We start from the raw sequence: 24,322 nt of genomic DNA, 5'->3' as shown, positions 1-24,322 counted from the left end.
ACCATGCCTTTAAACCATCAGCCTTCATTTATTCATTGCTCTTTTCACCATAATTATGTAGTAATTGTAAATCTTGGCTACCACCAATCACTTTGTTTCTCAGATTCTATACCAGGATGCTCCCAGGCAGACTATAAAGATTGATTACAAGTAGATTTCTAGCTTTATCTGAAAATTTAGTTACATTTGTGGCATTATGACAACAAAATGAAAATATATCAACACAAAAACAACAAAGAACTCCTTTATTTCTGAATAGCTCATCTGGTCCTTTTTCTGTTAATCACATCAGTATTTTAAACCTTGATTCTCAATTTTTTGTTCCCAAGGGGCTTATTCTCACCAGGTCACCTAGCCTTCTGCCTCACAGAAGTAAAAACAGTAGTGTTATCTTTCCCACTCTCTTTGGTCTAAAAATCATTTTCCTTTTTATTTTCTGTTTGCTCCAGGCTCAGGTGAAACTGTCTTCCACATATTCCCAAAGTCTTCTCCCTCCTTTAAAAGTATATAAATGTTAATTTATTCTCCTCTGTCTTTGCCCTTTTATTGTATTCCCTCCCTTTTGCTTCCTTCTCCTCCTTCCATAAATTCATTAAAAAATTAGTGTTTTTAATATTTCTCAAACCTGTTCTGGAATGTTTTTCTTTAGGTATCACTCCATGTATTGTATTGTGTTCTTTCCATTGTTAGTTTTACTAAAAAAATGATTACCCTCTACTTGTTTCCTTTTTTATAACTCCCCTTCTCTCCAAGATCCACTGAGATTTCATAAGTGCTCTCCCTATTTTACCATTCTGGAGAATAACATTGATGGGATTTAACATGCAAGATAAAGGGAACTTTCTCTGTCTCTCATTTTGATAAATTCTATGCTTACTTTCACAATGATCTCTATCATTTTCTCTGGGAAATCTTCCACCTTTGATTTCTGACACACACACATATTTGATTTGCTTCCAAGTACTCTCTCTCCAAAAATGTTAGCAAATCCTAATTTCCTACATTTTGGATTAAACTTTTTTCTCATGATTCCGGACTTATATTTCTAATAATTTCTAAAATCCAAGTGAATTGCTAGTAAGTACAAAGGTCTTTGGAGTCTTTGAAACTTTACCATTAGCTTTCCAGAGGATACCCAGAGGAGGACCTTCTTTCTCATTTCCCTGTGTTAGTTAACCACTGGGATAAGTTTATATCTATACTCTGTGCTCTGATTTATTCTGCAGGTATAGGTCCTCCCATCTTTTGGGTTTTATTTTTTTAAATTGTTTTTCAAAAAAATTTATAAAACTACTTATTTTTGGTTTTCATAGAATTTTAAAAATACTTCTATTTTGGTTGTAAATGGCAAAAACCTAAGTCCATTCACTTTGGTTTTTTTTACACAATTTACTGGACCAAGTTACTGAACTTCAGAAGGGACTTCACCTTTGGGCCTGACTGGATCCAAGTATGCAGAAATATCCTTAGCTGTTTCTGTCCATGATTCACTCTTGTTTCCCTCTTAGATTCTTTCTTTTTGGAGGGGGTTTGGGGGCTACAGGTTATTGAGCTTTGGTGTGCTTGTACCACTAAGTCACATCCTCAGTCCTATTTTGTATTTTATTTTAGAGACAGGGTCTCACTGAGTTACTTAGCACCTTGCTTTTGCTGAAGTTGATTTTGAACTTAACAATCCTCCTATCTCAGCCTCTCAAACTGCTGGGATCACAGGTTGAATTCTTATTTTCCAGGCTCTCTTAAGTTTCTCACAGTGTTTCTCTTAGCTATATTTTTATTACTTTAGAAATTATTAATGTAAAATACCTATTACCTGAGAGTTTCAAATAGGTGATAATCCACAAACACTTGATTTATCATATACTTTACATAGCAAGACCAGAGAAAGCAGTGCTTGAACTGCCAGAACTGAGACACATGCCCACATGACTTCTAGGGGTATGTTCAGATCCATCCAATTCTAAAGTATTGAAAATCAGGAGGGGTCACTACACAGAAAGGAAAATGATTTGACAATCTAAATTACTGATACCTATTATACTTTTTTAAGAAAGAAACTTGATAATTGATAGATACAGTCTAAACTTTTGAGAATGGTTTGAAAGCCTTTTCACATAACCACATTAGTTCCATTTTTCAGCATCTCAATCCTGGCATTACTGGGATTCATGGCTCCTCAAACAGCATAATTGGGTGGGAATGTCTCACACTGGTCTCTTGAAAACCTCTGTGCTCCTCATCAACTGGTGGGGCCTTCTTCATCTTTTCAGGTGGAGCTCATATACATTTTTTTTTACTTCCTCTAAGGGGATTTATTCATCTCCAGGTAGGAATGAATTCCTACGGTGAACACCACATCAAGGTTCCTACAATCCACTTCCCCATTCTTCCTTTATTTTCTGGAAATGGGAACATGTACTACTTGCCTTTAAATCTTCAGTATTGGGGGTTAATGCTGAGAAGAATATATCTGGAGAAATTCTTGACATAGAAGATAGGGTCAGTATTGTTAACCCAAGTTTGTGTGAGTAGCTGACCCTGGTCAGGAAATGGATGAAATAAGCTTAGTGATCGATGCCAATTAGGGAGATGGAGGAGCAACCATCTACTTATATTACCTTAAACTTTGTAGTGAAAAAATGATGTGCTTATTGCATTTTGTATTTTAGGTTAATTGCATGAACATGTTGCTGAGGAAGAAAACAAGAACTTGCTGTGCTTTATTCTCCAAATGGTTCAGAAATTCAGAGCAAAATGTACATTTCCATTGACCTTTCCTCAGTTAATGATTTGAGGGTACCTCAAATTTTCTTCTGTGGGTGATACCTTGGCAGACTTTCAGCTCTTCAGAATACCATAATTTAACTGAACATTAAATAATTCTCTCAGTGATTTTTCTAAACATCTATGTCCCACAAACTACATATTCACAATTCAAGCTCCCACCCTATAGTTAACCAATCCTCTTCTTTGTCAACATATTTTCTTCCTCCTCATATTTCATGTTATATTACATATTACCATAGTGTAAACAGTGTGTAGAGGCTCAAAATCCAGAATGTGTATTTTGAAGAACTCTTGCAAAATTTAATTGTTTGAGCTTCATAAAGCATGTAATTTATGTACAAGTTTCCTTTTTAACTTTAACCTGGGTCTGCTTACATATTGTGTGCAGAGCTGAGGATGCTGTATCAAAACAGCTCACTTATTGTTGCAGTAACTAAAGGTACACACATACATACATACAAAGGCAACTCAATTCCACTGGGCACATCGAGGTCTTTGTACTCCTGAGTCCTCTGCCTGAACAAGTGCCCCAGATGTTTCCATGGTGGATTTCTCATTATTCATACCTCTGCTCAGCAGATTAATTTTAGAGCATTTATTACTATCTTAAATTTCATTTTTTAAGTTTATCAATATCTTATTCCTAGGACTATTTGTTCCCTGACACCCAGAATACTGCCTCACATGTAGTAGGTACTTCATAAATATTTCTTAAACAAGTGAGAAAATACAGGATTAAATGAATTCAATGATTTACTATTAGGACTTGCTTTCATAATTATGCAGATTTCACTAATATTACTCACATATTTTGATTTATAGCCTTTCAACCATATTGAATTTATCTTCTTACATGTAGGGATTTATTTATCTTTTCATAAGTCTAATGTCACAAAATAAAAAATATACTATAAAGCATTAGTTAAATAGAAAATAATTGATGCATTAATTGAATTGATTCAATAAAATTGATTGATCATGGGGAAAGTTCTGAAGAGCTGGTTCTACTCTAAACAATTTGCTCATTTGACTGAATCTCTGCATTCAACTGCAAATGAGGAGTCAGATTCTAGTTGTAATAATGAACTAAATTTTTGGTTATGTGTACAAGAGCAATCATTTGGATGATATAACCCTGAATTTGCAGTTCAAGTTTAAGGTTCTATGAGTAAAATAGACATCAGATAGTTAAGGTAACTTTGTTATTCCCCAGTGGATATATAGGCAGATATGTATTGCTCAGTGAATTCATAAATTCTCCAGATATTTTAAAAACTGATAAAGTTTGCCTAATATTAATATTTCCTGAAAATTATGGCAATATCTCTTTTTTGTATGATATTTTGGTATAATTTACAATGTAGTTAATAATTTAAAGGGAACTTCCATATACATTATCTTAATTGATCCTTATGCTTATACATGTGTGTACCCAGTCCCATCTATGATCAGGGTTGGAATCATCCTCCATCCCCTTTTCTTTCCCTCCCCAAAGATGGGGCAATGATATTTTCAGAAGTTAAGTGAGTTACCAAATTCTCCTCAACTAAGAGTCATTTACCATTTTGAGTTAATATTCTGATTATAACAATGCTATTTTCTCCTTCGTGCTGGAACTGTCTGCAGCTTAGTAATGCTTCTTGACTCTCAATTATTTTTGAGATTTGGAAGTCAAAATTAAGTCTTATTTTCAAGATATTTCTCAAAATTTCTCATAAAATGTAGACTTCTGTAACACACTTACTGCCTACTGCACATTGTACATTGAACTTCCTATAGCTATCTATGGTTAAACATCTCTGAACATGTTACAACTAGAATTTCTCCAAACATGTCCCATGAGGGAAATTCACACCTTTCATTATCCAATGACTCAAAATGAAAATGTGAAAGTCATCCTTTCTTTCATAAGTCAGTCAGGCATGGAGGAGAGGATGCTGGACTGGTGATAAGATTTGGCAATGAATAATGCTTTTGGTAATAAAGACCAAAGTGCCGGGTATGGTGGCACATGCCTGTAATCCCAGCAGCTCATAAGGCTGGGGTAGGAGGATTTCATGTTGAAAGCCAGCCAGCCTCAGCAATTTAGCAAGGTCCTAAGCAATTCAGAGAGACCCTATCTCTAATTGAAATATAAAAACAGGGATGAGGATGTGGTTCAGTGGTTAAGCATGCCCTGGTATCAAAATGAAAACATAAACAAAAGCAAAGACAACAACAAAAAAATACCAAAGCATTTACTCTCAGAGACAAAAAGAAAACAAAAGGAAAGTTAGTAAATTTCCTTCTGCCCCTAATGAATAATTTTCCTCTTTGAGTTTCCTGGCTGGGTTATTTTAAAGTTCCCTGGGCATAAGTATAGCCCAGAAAGGATTCCCTCTGAACAGTGCTTGAAAGCACTTTTGTAATTTATTACTTTTAGTTAAATGCAACACCAAGATATGCCCTGACATAATCACAAAAGCAAGTACCACAACACACTCAAATTCAGCCCCAGCAGTCCCCTCACTGTACCACCACTCACCAATCCCCTCTCCATTCCACTGATCCACTTCAGTCAATTTATAGTTTACTTCCTTTTTTATTTTGATTAGAGTTCTGTGGATACACTCAGTTCTGGGACCCAATGTGCCACATCCACACACATAAAATTTTGGCCAGATTCATTCTTCTGTTCTTCCTTTTCTTGTCCTGTCTTCCTCCTCCTCTGCTATTCCCATCATCTACTCTACTCACGCTTCCTCTATTGCAAGGAAATTCCACTTTCCCTTTCCTGCCTCTTTCTCTTTTTCTCTCTTTCATTTGTTATGCTATATCCATCTTATTTTTAATTAACTTACATATACCAGAGAAAAGATTCCACTTCTGATTTACTGAGACTGGTTTATTTCACTAAGCATGATAGTCTCCAGTTCCATCCATTTACAGGCAAATGCCATAAAGTCATTCTTCTTTATGGCTGAGTAATACTCCATGTGTATATATATCACATTTTCTTTATCCATTTATCTGTTGACAGTCACCTAGGTTGGCTCCATAGCTTGGTTATCATAAATTGTGCTGCTACAAGCATTGATGTGATGTGGCTGCATCTCTGTAGTATGTTGATGTTAAACCTTTTGGACATATATTAAAGAATGGGACAGCTGGCTGATATGGTGGTTGGTTCCATTTCTAGTTTTGAAAAGAATCTCCATACTGCTTCCCAGAGTCATTGCTGTTTAGCAAATAAGAGCAAAAACGTATCTTTTCTTTTGCAACTTGATCATAGTACTTATCATTGGAATTTTAAGATAGAAGTCATTTTCTATAAAATGAAATTATTTCTATATCATTAAAATTGTATGAAATCATATCAGCTTAGAATCAAACAACATTGGAATTATGTGCAATATTTGGTAGAACTACTTAAGAAGAAATTTTAAAATGTGGCCTATGTGAACATAGGTTCATTAGTTCAGTAGAATATTAAAAAACATTTACTAACATATCAAATTGAAATATGTATATCAGTTCTTGGTTAATAGGATGTTTTTCATGCACATTGTCTTTTTTTCTCAAGTGGCAAACATACATCCCCTGAAAGTCATACACTGTACATTCTTTCTCAAAGAACAACACATTAGACAATGTCCATTGCTATGACTATTGTGGATTTGGGGACCTTCCAGATATATACATACTGTAGTATTGGTCCTGAGTTACATTCATTATTTTAACACTAGAAGAATAATAAAAATAACTAAAACATCACTGTGGACTTCACAATTTGTCTTAATGGTGAAGAAGACAGTTTCTGAACCTAGACACTTGGGTTTAAATCTGGTCTCTGGGGAAATAGTTATAGGCAGGTCATTTTGCTTCCTTCATTGGGATGATGGGGGTGATATAATAGAAACACCTGTTGTATAAGATGATTATAAATATTAAATAAGCTAATACATTCAGAGCATTTGAAGCATTGTCTGACACATAATGCTGATGTGCCTGATCTTGGTATTGATCTTGCTCAGTGTCTACCTGACTCCATTGCCTCGTGCCATCCACTGACTTCCTCTCAACAGTAATTAAACTTTGTTTCTAAGTTACCTTTTTTATGCTTTTAGTAGATATGTTCATACCTCCATTTGTTTCAAATATATATGCATTTATTTATTTTTAAGTTTGAACTGTTGATATCGAGGCATGGCTGTTTATAAAACTGATACTGCAGCCTCAGCAACTTAGCAAGGCCCTAAGCAATTTAGTTAGACCATCTCTCAAAATTAAAAATAAAAAGGTCTGGGATGTTATTCAGTGGTTAAGCACCCGTGGGTTCAAACCCTGGCTACAACAAAAAAAAATTTACTTTAAAGTTTATTGTCCTCAAAAAAAAACAAAACAAAACAAAAACAAAACAAAAAAAACACTCCTGCAGTTTTTTTGCCATTCATTACTGGTTTCAAACATTAACTACGGTGATGTGCATTCTTGTATTTTATTGGTTTTTATGTTTATGTTATTCCTTATGAGACTATAATAAATACTAAATTTTCCATTTTCAAACTAATATATATTAGGTGTTTTTTTTATTGTAAAAACATGGGATAAACGTTGTTTCTCTGTTTGTACATGGAGTCAAGGCATACCTATTTGTGTAATCATAAATTTACATAGGGTAATATTTGATTCATTGTTTTTTTTTACCTTCCCCCCACCCCTCCCACCCCTCCCACCCCTCTTTTCCCTCTATACAGTCCTTCCTTCCTCCATTCTTGCCACCCTCCTTAACTCTAACCCTAAACCTAACCCTAACCCTAATGCTAACCCCTTCCACCCCCCATTATATGTCCTCATCCACTTATCAGCAAGATCATTTGTCCTTTAGTTTTTTGAGATTGGCTTATCTCACTTAGCATGATATTCTCCAATTTCATCCATTTGCCTGCAAATGCCATAATTTTATCATTCTTCATTGTGGAGTAATATTCCATTGTATATATATGCCACAGTTTCTTTATCCATTCATCAATTGAAGGCCATCTAGGTTGGTTCCACAATCTGGCTATGGTGAATTGGTGTTTTGTTTTTTAAAACATAATTTCTAGCAGTGTCAACTTTATTCTGGTAATTTCCAGTGTACCTTACTTTTTTAACCATGCTAGTTATTTGCATAATTGTATATTTGAGTCAACACAGCTGCATTTTTGGTTGGTATACTTTGAAAACATAAAAGGCAGAATTCAAACTCCTTCAAAGACTTGGATCTAAAAATATTTCAAATCAAGTAAATTTAATGCAGAGTTAATTATCTCTCTAATAGGTAAATAAGAGCTTCCCTTTCATAAATATTTAGAACTATTCAGAAATAAATTATGGCATTGTTATTATATTTAATATTTTAAAATAATGCAATTATCAACATTAAAATAAATGGCCATCGAACAATTTTTTACTATATATATATACATTGCAACAAAAACTTTTCTGAGCTCCATTTGTTTTAATACATTAAAAATATTTATATCAACACTAAGTAAAAACCCATATAACTTTGAGAGAAGAAAGATTTACTGTATTGGGGGTGCTTAAGCTGGGTGCATATAGAACTAATAAAAAGTAACACATGACTAAGTGATACTGAAGTATAAATGAAATAAAATATCAAACGGCAGGTAAGAACATCTGGTATGGCAAGGGATTAAGCTAATCAGACATTATGTTTTCATTAACTACAAAAGGTAGCTCAGGCTTAGGAGAATTTCTCCTATTTAAATAATTATCTTTTGCTAACTGATCATTTGTAAGCCAAGTACTGAGTACTTTTAATGCATATGTAATCATAATTAATCCTAATAAATCCACGATGTGGTGTGTTTTATCATTTTACAGTTGTGAGAAAATAAATGAGGTTAAAGGTTCCAGATTTGTTCTCAAAAGGATAATTATTAAAAGACAGGTATGGAGTTCAAAAGCAAGATGATCTTACTTTTACTCCAAAGTAATCCTTCCATATTAAAAACATCTTAAAGGAAATGGGCTACACCCCAAAGGGTAACACTCTATTACTAGAAGTTGCCTAAAAAGAAGTGTGTGTATGTATGTGTGTATGTGTGTGTATGTGTTAGTATACACAGTAAAGTGTGTGTGTGTATGTGTATATATATATATATATATATATGGTAAAGAATATATATTATATACATATATTACATATATTATGAAGTATATGTATATACATATGCTTTGCAATAATACATCAGTGGGAAAATCAGTATATAAGACACATTCAAAGGAAATTGTATATGCAAATCAACTATTAATAAATTGTCAGAGTACTTACCTTTGTTTTAATATTAGCAGTTGAATGAAATGGTCACTTAAAAGAATTCCTAATTCTTCCAGTGACTAAAGAATTAATAATTTACTGATATACATCAAAATAATTAGCTGTCAAGAAGGAGAAAACTCATGTAATTCTGTAGAAGGGCAGAATTTCTCTCACTATGATATGCTTTGATTACATTGATTCAATAAATGCCAGACAGTTTCATTCAAATAAGAATTTATGTTTTTTATTCCTACCAATTGACAGACTCTATGTTTAGTTATATCTTGATATCCCATTGAGAATAACTACATTCAACTAAGTCTGGCATGTCAGAATACTTCAACAATTAACCAAAAGTATCATTAGCTTATAAATAACTAAAATAAATACTAAGTCAGAAGTAGTAAAAGGAATCTTGCTTCTTGTTTTATCATTTGCTCCAGACTCAAGGTCATCCTATCAGCTGCTCAGTGTCTTCCTAGTGTAATAATCAAGGTTTTCTTGGAAGGAAACCAAAAGAGTCATGCAGAATATTTAAGAAAAGATGGGAGGAAAAAAATAAAATGCCATGAACAAAATGATCAAAGAGAAATTAACCAGAATATTGTATTATTTTTTCAAAACATATTGTTCCTTATGAGATGACAGGTGCTTTCTCAGGTCAGCAATTATGCATTACCATTACTGCTACCTTAAAAGTACCTGTCAATCACAATACACCATATCATATTTCATATTTCATGATGCAAGTTCCTTTGGGATTACAAAAATATAATACTCTCATTAACAGAGTGATATGTATTTGGATGGAATGCCAATATTTAACTCATGTCTGCCAAATGAAAAGGGAAAGTGTTCTTTATTAATTGGAGAAAGGATCTTGTTTGAACTTAATTGATTCTGAGTCTTTCATTGACATAATACCACCGTGGGAAGAAACATACACGCATCTTAGAAAACCCAGGTTAGATGTAAGAGACTGATCACTTTCTCCTTACTCAAACACAGAATCTATTGACTTGAGTAAAAATTCTGTCTGCTTGTGAATCAAAGAGTTATAGATCATGTAGTCCATTTAAGAAGTTGAAAAATTTCTTCAAATAAGCAGCTTAATAGAAAGCCAGGTATAGAAATTACATAGACCCAGGAGTCTCTCAGGAAAAGATGGAAGTGGAATTGGATGACCAGGGAAATAGTTTTTTTTTTATTTCAAACACACTCCTGTATACACACATAAACACACACACACTCACACATGCACCCCAACCATTTTACTGCACCAAATAATCACTGCTAAGGTGTTGGCAAAAATGAGATATTTGGCCTTGGAAATGTCAAGTGTGTGATATCGACAGATCATCCAAGTAAAAATGTCAGGTGAAAGTAACTTAAAATCCCCTGCTCTTGAGGTGGGGTTTGGTGCTATACATACAAAAACAATACATATATATATGTATGTACACACACACACACACACACACACACACACACACACAGGGTTAAAGAAGAGAAAATGTTCAGTGATGAACACCAGAGCACAACAAGTGTGCATGTCAGGGAAATCAGATGTATCAGGTATGGAAGTGGAGAGACAATGGAAAGAGAGATAAAATACAGAACCCAAGAGAAGTGCTCCAAGAAAGAGGGGAAAATGTTTAAAATTGTTTAAAATGCTATGGGAGTCAAATAATGCAAACTGAAGAACTGAACTGCCTTTGAGATTTCACCTATGACTTTAATATAAAAATTGGCAAAGAAGTCATGCACAGGAGAATATAACTTTATCAGGCTGAACTGATAAAAGCAGATGAACAACTATAGATTTTAAGTATAGAAAATAATTTAAGGAGTTTTCCAATGAAATGAACCAAGGAAAAAATTGGTTGAACAAAATAAGAAAGACTCTTCAGAGAGGAATGTTATGCTATTAGGGATGATACCAGTTCCATTAACAAAGAGCTATGATGTTGACACAGGAGAGAGAAGGAGGATGCAAAAATGATGTTCCTAAGTAGAGTCTATTTCACAGTGGAGACTCTGGCCTCCTTAGGGATCATAGGCAATTGATGTCAGCCATATTCTAAAATCTAAGAGATGCAGATTGTAGCATCTACCATGTTACTGTAAGGAAAGATGTTAATGATAAAAAAAATCACTGATGGGTAGGGAGGTTTTACAGGTAGTAAATATCAGCTATTTTATTGTTTTCTTTTTGGGTGCATATGCTGTTTATTGAGTTCCCCTATGACTATTACTTGTGACCATGAGGACAAGAAAGGCCAGGGTCCCATCTATCATCAAGCAATTGTGATTCTTAAGTCCAAGCACTACTTTGTCCCATAAATGACATGTAGCAAATTATTCCTGGCCATATGTGCAGCTACAGAGCATCCCAATCCTTTATAAGTGATGGAGGCTCACCTTCCCTGATGGGCAAGATGTTGATGTATGTACTTTAAAAATGAAAGGCATTATAAAAAATATCTTGAGGAAAATCAGCATCATTAACATCGAAGTTTTCAGATATGTTTAAAATAAAACATTAAGTTAAAACATTGCATGAAGAAACACGTTTTAAAAGGATAAAAATATCAAGGTGATCTCACACTGTAGTTTGAGAGTGTGCTGTTAGCCCATGTGGAAAAGAGGTGGGAGCACTGTTGTGCCCACCCAATTTGCTGCACAGGTGCAAACTTAACATAAGACATGCCTTGACCCTGTGACCCTCCATCCCTACCGTACTCAGCATGGCCACTGACCCTGTCCTCCTCTTTTCCAGCATCAGCTCTGAGAGTTTATGAAGGCAAGGATCCTCTCTCTTCTGGCCCCTTGATAACCACCTTTTGATGATTAATTTTGTGCATCAATTTAGGGGTGCTTCTGAACCAGAGTAGCATTTAAGTATGTGAAATTTAAGAAGATTGCACTCCCTAATGTGGGTGGGTCTCATTCAATCAGATTAAGGCCTAGAAGAAAACATGGTGTTTTCCTGAGCAAGAATTATCCATCGGGTTGCTTGTGGGTATCATCTGCACTGTGAGTTCTCCTGGAACTGGAGCTTGCACTCTTACAGTGCAGACATGGATTGCCAGTCTCCTACTGTTATGAACCAATGCTTTATAATGAATAAATTCATTTTTCTAAATGTATCCGATGGATTTTGTTTCTCTGAATAATCCTGAATGACACATATCGGCATTGTGTGGATTTCTCCACAGGAAGCTGGAGAGCCTTCCATCATGTCTTCCTGGGCTGGCATTGAAGAACCAAGCCTGGATTCCATCACAGCTTTTGCAGAAGGTGGCACCATTACATTCCCTCACCTTTCCATTCACACAGAGCTGAATGGACTTCCCTGGAATTTAGTTGTCCTCCCTCCCATCTCCAACTTCTGAAGGCTAGCCAAACCCAAGAGATGGGAAGACATGCAGGAAAATATGAAGGTGCTGCTTGGTGCCTCTACTACCATGTCAGACTTTCAGTAGATGGAGGAATAGTCAGTGTGTGCTGCCAATTACTCCACTACCACCTTCAGGACCAGTATGAGTACTGGAAAGTAAGCACTGTTGCTCCACCAGGAGATAGGCCTGCTCACTATGGCTGTATGTGGCTGGCTCTGGTGCCAAAGCAGGTCAAGTGCAATCAATGGCAAACATCTCCATCATTGCCATGCCCTTGACAAGCAGGCTGAGCAGCAAGCCACTCTCAAAGGCAACTGTAGGCAACTGCTGCTGAGCCATGGTGCATCTGGTCGAGCCTTCTCAGACCACCTGCCATTCCGGACACTTTTCTCTGTGTTTGTTCAGAAGTTGAAGGGAGGGCATCTTAGTGGCTCTAAACTACAGGAAGAACCCCAGCACTAGTGCCAGACTATCAGCAGCCAGGTGAGTAGTTGTGCCCATTTCTGCAGGGTCTTGCAGTTGAATAAGGCATTTTTCGTCATTTCTCTAGGAGAATCAGCTCCTAAGAATTCAGTGACAGGGGCCAGTCTTATTCACTGAACCCATGCAGGATTCAGGTGATCATGTGATGAAAAACACTGTGTTGTGACCAGAAGCTCAGTGGACATATTGTACCAAGACTCCTAAGCCACAGGGTGAGCACTAGGCTTTCCAGGTCATGGAAACAACTGCATTAAGGCAGGGAATATCAAGGGAGCCTGGAAGAGCAACATCACAGCATAGAAACACAGAGATAGTTGGCTGGGCTTTCAAAATTCTGGAGGCACCGAGGTTGTGTGTTTGTGTGTGTGTGTGTGTGTGTGTGTGTAAGTGTGCAGATCATATACACACATGCACATGTTTTTGGATTGTAGACAGGAGGGACAGTGGGTTGCCACTCAGCTTGAAGATGCATCTATCCAGCTCTTACTTTCTAGAAGGCATTAATACCAGCTGTTTTATAATGGACTTTAGAGTCTCATCTCAGTCAAGCTGAAGTAAATGAATCAAGGCCCTCTCAACTACATGTTCACACTTAAACACAAGATATATTTTAATGACTCACTTCTGTCATTCCTTAAGCTAGGAAAGTTATTTGCCCTTGATAACTCAGGGAATCCCTATTAATATATGTTTCTCTTGGCATTCTTAGAACACCTGTAAACACATCTATTTTAACACTCATAATATAAACTGAAGTTTCTGGTCTAAGTGTTTGCTTTCCCTGTTAGACTCTGAGAATAGCTATTATGTCTTATGTATTTTTATATTTCTAAGTCTTAGCTCAGTGCTCAGAATATAAATGCCCCAAAACACCTGCAAAATTGTACATGTGCATCTCTGTGTGTGCAGTCTCCTCCACAGAGGAGAGGAATGCTAAATTCAAAGACACTGAAATAAGAATTCCATTCAAGAAGAGAACTGTCTTTGTTTATGAAATACTTTGGCTGGTTTTGGAAAAGAAGGATGCTGAGGATGGGAAAGAAGAAAGAAATAGAAAAATTATGGTTAATGATTTCTACTAAATTTGCAGGAAATCCCCGAAGTCTTCAGCCAAGCATGCTATCCACTCAAAATTTTGTGTTAGTGTTTTTGTTTGATTTTGTTTGTTCTAATCTGAATTTATGGAAGTCAAAATAGCTGAACTGTGTAGGTGAGCATATGCTAGAGTACAATACAATACAATTTTTAGGCTGAACTATTACATGAGAAGATGATGATAGGAAACAGGTCAATGAGAAACCCTGTGAACTTTCCAACCCCCTGTAGTAGACAATTCTTTGTCTAATTTCACTCCTCTCATATCTGGAAAAATTAGTAAATAACAACTCTTCAAACAGAACTTTTCTTTCCTGCTCCCCACAGTATTGGGGATTGAACACAGGGCCACTGACATGCTAGTCAAGATCCACTACTGAGTTACATCCACAAGCTTTTTATTTCTTATTTTGAGACAGGTTCTTGAGAAGTTGTTTAGCTGGCTTTGAAATAACTATCCTCTTGCCCTGGCCACCTGAGTAGCTGGGATGACAGAAATAGTTCAAATGACTAAGTTATATTAAAAAGGCAATAAATGCCTATTTTTGGTCAATGCAAACATTTCGCAATGACCTTATTTGCTCCATGAATTTGTTGCTATCTTGATACAGGCCACCACAGAAAACTTGAAAGATAGGTGAACATAGAGAGTGACATGATGGAAGATGACTGGGTTCCTCTGTCATATTTTGGAACATAGCCTCCTACCTTATGAATACCCATTTTAGATTTTGGGTGAGTAAAAACCACATTTTTATTCTGTCTGAGTCATTGTACCTTTATAATTTTTAGGAAGATTGGCAGATCTGCAAGATTTCAACATTAATGCATATAAGGAAAGCAGTCAATCAAAAAGTCAAAATAAACCAATCTAGTAAAAATATATCAAATCCTACAAATATGAGAGAATGCAGGCTTTTTACTATTTTTCAGTTATGTCAAATATCCTCAACTGATCTATACTTTGTAGAATCTTAGTAAGTATGACATGTATTCATTTAAATAAGAATAAAGTCTAGTATTTTCAGGTGTTAATGTAGAAATTAAAATCTGTCTTATGTCAATTATGGAATATTAGATTCTTAATATTTAATTTTAGTGTAATTTTAGTTTTCATTGTAGTTTGTATATATATTTTGTTGTACTGGTATAATGTGATCTTATTAATTAAACTTTGTAAAAAAACATTTGAGTTGGGCAAGGTGGCATGTGCCTGTAATTCTAGTAGCTCTGGAGTCTAAGGCAGGAGGATAACAGGTTCAAAGCCAATCTCAGCAAATGCAAGGGGCTGAGCAACTTAGTGAGACCCTATCTCTAAATAAAATGCAAAATGGGGCTGGGGATGTGTCTCAGTGGCCAATTGCCCCTGAGTTTAAACTGCAGTACCCACAAAACCCCAAAAGGACCACCACCACAACAAAACAGATTAAAGACATGTTGGCATACACCTGCTCAGGAGGCTGAGAAAAAAGGATCACAAGGTTGAGTCCAGTCTCGGCACTAAAGTAACTTAGTGGGGCCCAGTCTCAAAATTAAAAAAAATAAAATAAAAGGGCTGCATATGTGGCTTAGTGATTAAGTACCCTTAGGTTTAATCCCTAGTACCAAAAACAAATATATAAATAAATAATTTAAAAAATGAGATGCAGTAACTGAGGGTATAACTCATTGGTATACCCTTGCATATATGAGGCTCTGGGGTCAACCTCAACACCACATGTCAACACACACACACACACACATATGCACACACACATGTCACTCAAAATTCCTCTTTAGTATGAAGAGAAGAGAAAGAAAGTTTTTGATCATTTTTTGTATGTTCAGGTACTGTGGCAAGTAACTCTATACAAACAATACCATATTAATAACTATCCATGGGATCCACTTGAGACACAAGACTATCTTGAGATCACTAATGATTAATTTTCCTAAAATGACAGATTATTCAAACCTAATTCCAAGGTCTCATACCCAAGGTCTTTACTTTAAGCTGCAGTGTCTGTCAATGAGTTCAGTATTTTCAAATACTATATTCTACATATTGCCATGGGAACTATTTCTGCTCACCTAATTTTCAAGCTTCATTCTAACTCTGGGAAAACCTTTTATTTTAGACAGTTTGCATGTTTCAGATCGCTACTCTTTCTTCTAGATATTGGTATATGGAGGCCATTACAACAGCAAAGACTTGTTGGAAAGTTGAACTCATTTATACTTAAACTTTCTAAACATTTTATAAATAACCTTTGATCAATTGCAAAACCATTCATTTTGTCAATTAGATCACAAACCTGATGAATATCAGGAAATCATTCATTTATTTTGCTCCCCATATTCATTAGGTAAGTAACTTTTGTCAACTCTGGTTCTTAGATCCTTCTTGGCATCACTCTCTCATCTTGGCCTTTGTGCAGATCAGCATGCCAGAGAAAACAAATGGTCCACTCAATTTTCAAATTTGAGAAAATTTAAGGAAGGTCAGGTGTTAGGGAAAGCAGCAGAGACAATGCAATAGCCCTGGATTATCAGTGGTGGAGTCGCCATTACCATGTGCCAGCCTTCAGGAGGAGAATAAGAAAGAGGAACCAGAGAGATGACTCCTTAAGAGAGGACAACTTGCTATGAGATAGCCCTGCAGCACAGAATGAATAAAGCTATACAAGTAGTTCCACTCAGCTGACTCCAGGCCTATTGTTCAATCTTCTGCCACTGCTGGCAGTCCACTGAGCTTGAAATCTAATTGGAAATCAGAGGGAAGCAGAGTACAATATATTTAGTTCAGTCTTCCAAGGCAAGATAAAGACAAAAAGGTTGAAGAGTGGATCCTAAATGACAAATGGAATATGAACCTTTGTTTAGATTCCCAACATTTGTTTCCCTAACTTCTTCCCTAACCTTTAACTTGATATTCTAATTTTAACCACCATATTCTTTAAAAGTGGGAAATCTGATCTTTCCTCTCCATGTCTTTGACTTCTGAAGAGTTTAAACATTTTCAGAAATAACTACAGAATATTTAGTAATGTATTAAAAATTTTTCAAAACTTGGTCTCTATTTATTTCTTATAGCTCTCATTATATTGTTTAAAGATCTTATTTAAAAACATATGAGGTTTTCTAAATTCTGTTTCAGTGTTGTTTTCTTGTGAGATACACTTCTTACTTCAATATCTTACTCAAAATTTCTCATTAGACATTTACAAAAATTAATACTCATTTGTGTTTCTCTAAGTCTCTGTACAGATTAACACTTGTCTTTCTATAACATGAACAAATGCAACAGTTTCCCAAAACCTTGCCCCTTCTATTCTTTGAATCTGTAAAAACATTTCATCCTTTTTCAGGTATCTTGCATTTGGTGCAGAATATATGTTAATAGCAATGAAATTGGATGAAACAAAGGAAAGAAAGTCTTGCAAAGAAAGACTTCATAGCAATGATTGATGATCCACTATCATTCTAAATACATTGATTTTTCACTTACTTCCTCATTTTTTTTCCCACATGGAGTCATGTTATTACAGAGGGGATGCAGATGTAAATATTGTTTTGTTGACACATCCCCCCATATTTCCTACTACACGGATAAGGTGCTGTGATTGTCTGTAAATATGTATTCAGTGTGATGCATCGAATCTGAATTAAGTGTGTAACAGTATTTCTGACTGACTGGTATGTTCTCAGCTACAGTGAATCATCTAACTAGAATAAATAGAACTCTGTTTTTTTTTTTTTTTGCCCTTCTCCCCTGCTTATAAGTGAGATTTTTCAGTGCAACTCAATAACATCCATAGATTTTTCTGCACTCAATTAAGGAGTAAAATTTGCTCTTCAAACTCCATGTATTCCCTAAAGATTTTATTAAAAGGCTAAGATAACAAAGATATTGGCCAGTTTAAGGCAGAAAAATACTTGGAAAATTAGAAATTTGAAGAATCTACAGATAATGAAAATGGAGTACAGCAAGATGTAATCATTCCTCTTAATCTGTAGACTTTTCCATACTGTACTATTTATAGTCTTACAGGTATTCATGAGAAAAAAGGGGGAAGCAAGTGATAAGCATCTTAATATTATAACATCCATACAATCTAAATGTTACATTTTATCCAAAATCCATTCTTCTATTGGAATTAACAATCTCTGTAAATAGGAGACAAAATGAATAGACAGGAACCTTTATCACCCTTGATCTTAGCAGACTGAAATGTGACAACTTCAAAGAAATGTAAGTTTGATTAAGTTTTAATTAAAAATATCAGAGAGAAGAATTATAATAATATTCAAATGTATTGAATGAAAATATTGATGTTGACTTTAATGTATCTTTATTGAATCTTATATGTGTAGAAATACATGCGAGTGTGATTTTTACATCATTTTAACCCTATACAACCATACAGCAAGCATTCAGCACAGGTTTTTGTAGCTATATTGAAAATAAAAATGCTCAGTGGCCCTGACAAGATTGTGATGAATTATGAGACACAATTCTATTTTTGTACATGGTAAATAAACCGGTGATTTAATCTATATATTTTAAAATGTTCAATATAGATTTGCAATTGCCAAAACATCTTCACAGGCTGCTTCCAAAGTGTTATATATGTATTTATGCATGTCCTGACTTGTTCCAGAAATGATTGCATGTGACCAAAATACATCTACAATAAAATAAAATATAACTGGAAAGGATGAGTGTGAACACAATGTTGAGTGATATAGAGAGGATTTTTTTAATATTATTGAGTAGAGAAATATTTTGACTAAATGCCATCTTTCAATTCACTGGGAATCACACATGTATGGAAGTGAATAAAATTCCAGAATGCTGCAGTATAGTTAAGAAACTGTTTAGTTCATCATTTTTAGTTATTTTTTTTTACATTTTTAATTTCAAAATGAATACATTTCCTGATTTCAAGAAATCTAAGGCAGAAATGTGGAGTTAGTCTGGCTTCTCTCCTGATTTGCTCTCCACATGCTTTGCTGAGTATAGATTTCTCATTTTAAAAATATAAAAAATACTTGTAAAGTACATGTACTCTTCTAAAATTCAAAATGTGGGGCAGAAGTTGACAGAGAAACTCTTTGTAGATATGAAGGGTTGGGTACATTGTTACAAGTCTCTAATATACAAGGCATCTTCCAAGCTTCTTACACCACAGTGAAGGGGAGAGATCAACATACCCTGCCCTCTGAAAACTGATAGCAGAAGCAGAAGTTCATGATTAAAAAAAAAAAAAAACAAAAAAACAAAAACAGTCTGGTAAATGCAACTCTGGGTAAAACACCTTGCAGAACTGCAGGCTATTGAACTAGTTTGGAGCCTGAACTAAGAAAAGGAGTAGGAAGTTAGCTTGACCTGAGCCATCGTGGATGAGAGACCAAGGTAGGTGAAGAAGACTGCAGGAAAAGAGACTATTTGTCATTCTGGAAAGGGAAAAAATTGGAGATACAAAGGAACTGCAGTTGAAAAGAGACAAGATTATTTATGGAAATGTACTTGGAAAGACAGTGGTCAGTGTTGGGAAATCTAAAATACATCAGCATGTTTTAAGGGTGTCAAGAAGTTTTTCAAAATCAGGTTGACAGAAATGTAGGAAAGTCCAGATCATCAACAGGAGATGTGCTTTAGGTAATTCTGGTACTCATGGCCCCTTTCTCAAACAATTAATTATGGAATTTGATTTAGGTAAAATGGGAAATCAAGACTCTATCATGTGTTAATGAACAGTATTACAGCATTCCATGACTCTTCTTTGATTATATCCTTACATTAAAGTTTTACATGTGTCTCAAATGAGTGAATCACATGTTATTTGAATTATAATTACTCACTGAAAACTATATGTTGCTCTTCTCTCATGTTCAGTTCAGATGAGATGATGTCTTATGGTGGTAAATTGTTCTATATCTACATACAGGACATAATTACTTAAGTACATAAATTGCCAAGATTTTACTCATATGTTTCCAAATATTTGGAAAACAATGTTCTACAGTTCCTGGGAAATATTAAGTACTGACAGTGAATTTATGAATGGATCATTAAGCAACTCATTGAGAATCCTGCTAAGCTACACTTTTATCATTCTGAGAATTAAAAGGGAAAGAGACAGCCAGTAAAACAAATAAAAACAAAGGAAAGCTAAACAAAAATGTTTGATAAAAATAATGGAAAACAAAAAAATTGCCTTAATTGCATTTTTATATTTTACTCGTTTCCTTAATATACATATTTGTAAATGATAAGAAATAATTAGGATTGATCCTTCTTCTCTAGTAAAAATAACATTGACATTTAATCAAATAATCTAATGATATAAAGTTCTCTTTTTTTAACAGAAGCTAGCATATAATGAATGCATGCTGAATGATAGATTTGGAAATAATGTTTTTATTCAATTACATATCCATACATAGTGAAATCTTTGGATAAAATATTAAAGGATAAGTAAGCATATGCATGCTGTCTAACTGCTGTCTTATAAATTGTTTTTGAGAATGGGTGGATCTAGTGATCACTCCTTTGACCTACTGCTGAGTCTTGGCAGCACTGTAAGTGGCATATCCAGAGGTCAAGAGGCTTTGTAATTTGAAAACACATGTGCTGTATGGAATCACCTGTGAAGTAAGAGTGACACAGGTATTTCACCTGTATTGAGTCAAACAATTCCAGGTGAGTGAGATAAGCCAATCCCAAAAAAACAAAGGATGAATGATCTCTCAGATAAGCAGATGATGATACATAATGGAGGGTGGGAGGGAGGCAATAATTGAAGAAGGATGAATTGTATAGAGGAAAAAGAGGGATGGGAGGGATGGGGGAAGGAAAAATAACAGAATGAGACAAACATCGTTATCCTACATACATATATGATTACACAAATGGTATGATTCTACTTCATGTACAACCAGAGAAACAAGTTGTACCCCATTTGTTTATAATGTATCAAATAAATTATTAAAAAAAAAACAACTCCAGGTGAACTGAACTCCTCTGTTCAACAACAAAGCTTAAGGAAACAAAAGAGATATGAATTAGGAAACAGGATTTGTAATTCTGGGCTGTGTAATTTTATAACAAATCGCATGTGAAAGATACGTTAGAAAAAATAAGAGATGTGACTACAGACTGTGAATTATATTCTTAGGTAATTAGTGTAAACAAAGTATTAAAGTGTAAGTATGACCTGTAGAAAAACATCCTCTTATATTCTATGTGTGTGCTTGAGAAACTGAAGATGTAATATTAAGATGTTTGTGATTGTATTTAAAATTCTTTAGCAAATACTGATGATGGTAACAACTAATACTCTTTTTGCATGATTTATATGGTTGATACTAATATGAATGCAAAGGATAGATTAATCCTATTTCACATATATACCTATACATGCATATTTATACAGTTTGTATTTTGTCTGTACTTTTATATATGTTTTGAAGTTACTGAAAATTAAACATTTTAATTTTTGGAATATATATGTTATTTTTATCAATCAATCAATATAAATATATATGTGCATGTATATACTTATATAATATATGTATCAAAGAATAAAAACAATAAAACTATCTATTTTCCATACAATGGAAAAAGGGAAAGGACACTGAAGGGAGGAGCCGAGGGAGACGCTGTGTTCTGAATGTTTGTGTCCTCCCAAAATTCATATGTTGAATACAAGTGCCCAGCGGAATAAGATAGGAGGTGGGACTTCAGGGGTAATTATGTCATGAAGAATCCTCCCTCATGAATGGGATTATATCTTCATGAAACAGGTCCTTGGAGCTGCCTTGCCTTTCCATCACATTCAGCAGGTACCATCTATGAACCAGAAAGCAAGCACTAACCAGACTGCATAGCAGTATAGTCTTTGGCATTCAGACTCTAGTGAGAAAAAATTTCTGTTTTTTATTAGCAACTTAATCTATGGCATTCTATTATAGAAGCCTAAATGAACCAAAACTAGCAAGGGAGGGGATGGGAAGAAAGGAAAGAAGAGAAGAGTAGTAGATCATAAATTCATCATAAACTTCCCATTGCTTTATACTACCTAGCTAGCTTATTCATGAGGTATTTTTCCCATAATTGTTAAGTACCTTTGCATATTAACTGTGCCAATTATAACATTTTTGTTCTGTGTCTATGGCTTTACCCACTGGTCAATCCTGATATATGTTCTCAGCTACAGATGTTATTTTCAGAAATTCCTATTTCAATTTCTTAAGCTGATAATGACCAATATCCAGGTCTCCCTTGGGTCTGCTAAATTGACTTTGCTCGTGTTTGCTTCAGTCTGAACATAGGAACTAACTCATTTAATACAAAGAAGATCACAGAGAGACCTCTAACCTAATTGTAGAATAACTTGAAAACTTAGTTTTAAACTTTTTTCTAAAGCATGGGCTCTGTTGGCCAATGCTATTGTTTTACACTCACAGAAATTTCCTCACATCATTTCGCATAAGTTCACCAGAGTGGAATATGGCAGTGATAAAAACTAATACTCTTCATTCAAAATTAATGTCATTGTTAATAAATATGATTGTAATGGATAGATTATGCCCATTTCACAAATGCATTACTGAGAATCAGAAGTCAACTACCTTTGCCTAGAGCCAATCTGATTAAACATCTGAATTCGATTTTTATTTCAAGTTTCTCTGCCTCCAAAACTAATAACAAAATTAATCACATATTTGATCTTGAATTAGGACAATATTTACCTTGCAGAAGCGTAATTTACATTGCTTCATATGAGAATAATGATTACAGTATGATTTCAAGGATATAGATAAATCAATTATGAGGGACTGCATCTTGAATTTTCTCTGCTGCAGTGCATTTTGCTAACAGTTACACCTTCAGGCTTACTGTGTACATTTATCAGATTGTTTCCAGAGCACCAGGTCTAGAGATATTTTGGATCAACATTACAGGGATCATAGCAGCTTCATTGAGAAATTTTCCAGCAATTGCAGACAAAACCCTGGCTTTACACTAGAGAACTTAAGAGATATCTGTCACTATGGATGGCACCTTTAGAAAGCTCTATGACACTGTGCCTGAACTTTGAATTGTGTGCTGACCTTAATTGGCAGCAGGACTCAGCAATGAGCTTGTTGCTTTCTGAGACTCACACTTAAATATTGAGAAAGTTTCACATTTCCTAAGTCAAGGGTCAGTAACTAAGGGTAATTACTATCTTTTATAGATTATTTGAAGCATGTTTAAAAATCTCATAGGCTTGAAATGCTGCAGACTTTCTCTTCTTGCTTTCTATTTTTTTTTTCCTGTTTGTATGAGCCAGATTTCTAATGGCAGACTCAGAACAGTTCCACTTACATTGATGGGGTTTTGTTTGTGTTGTCTCCATGGTTTTTGATACTACATTGCTTCTCAGAGGAGGAAGGATATATATTTTAAATGTAAAATATTACCAGAAAAAGACTCATTGTTTTAAAAAGAGGCACCACTCGGTAAGAACTTATCAGAGCAAATTGACGAGACTATACAACACATTCTATTAATTTGGTTCAACTGGATGTCAGTTCCTACTGATTTTATGTTAAGCACTGACTCTAGTCCTGGGTATCTGGCTTATCAATTAAACTTACATGGTATAATCTTTGAATCCTGAATATTCATTTCTGATTAACAGTTTTGTAACTTGATTTAACTGATATTTGTGCAATTCCTTTTTAGTATTTAAAATGCATCTATCCTTTCTTTTACAACAACAAATGTGTATTTCCATTCATTTGCATTGTCTGAAAATCCAATTACTCAACCCTTCTATAATTCTCATCAAAACTTGGACACAAATTCTTGACACAATGACCTCACTGCAAATCAATTTCACTTTTCCTAAAAGTTCCACTGTTTGTTAGTTCTCTACTTCTTCCAGTGAACACAGGCAAAATTGACTTACAAACTGTGTCATGCTTTAGAAACAATAAAGCATTTTTGAATTGTCAGAAACTCTGATAAGATTACACATTATTTTTGTTTTACTTTACTGTATTCTATTGAAATGAAAGCAGAATCCTTTAACATAAGTGTTTTGTGACATGGACATTTCTTCAAAGAAATTCAAAAATATATTATTTTACCTATGATGATATTTTCCAAATCTTTCAAGTAGTAGGTCGACTTAAAAACAGCAATCTGCTTATGTTTTGCTTTGTATTTCTCTTTCATTATGGTTAAGTTTATACAAATTAAATGTTAGCTTAT

The 24,322-nt window shown here is 34.7% G+C and overlaps 1 pseudogene; it reads left to right on the top strand.

The window, feature by feature from the left end:
* The window catches only part of LOC124961236 (melanoma inhibitory activity protein 2-like), a 152,389-nt pseudogene that overhangs the window by 66,654 nt on the left and 61,413 nt on the right, over positions 1-24,322 (top strand).

Source organism: Sciurus carolinensis, chromosome 12 (assembly GCF_902686445.1).
Source record: "Sciurus carolinensis chromosome 12, mSciCar1.2, whole genome shotgun sequence".
Classification (NCBI taxonomy): domain Eukaryota; kingdom Metazoa; phylum Chordata; class Mammalia; order Rodentia; family Sciuridae; genus Sciurus; species Sciurus carolinensis.
This window is presented reverse-complemented; position numbering and strand designations above follow the sequence as displayed.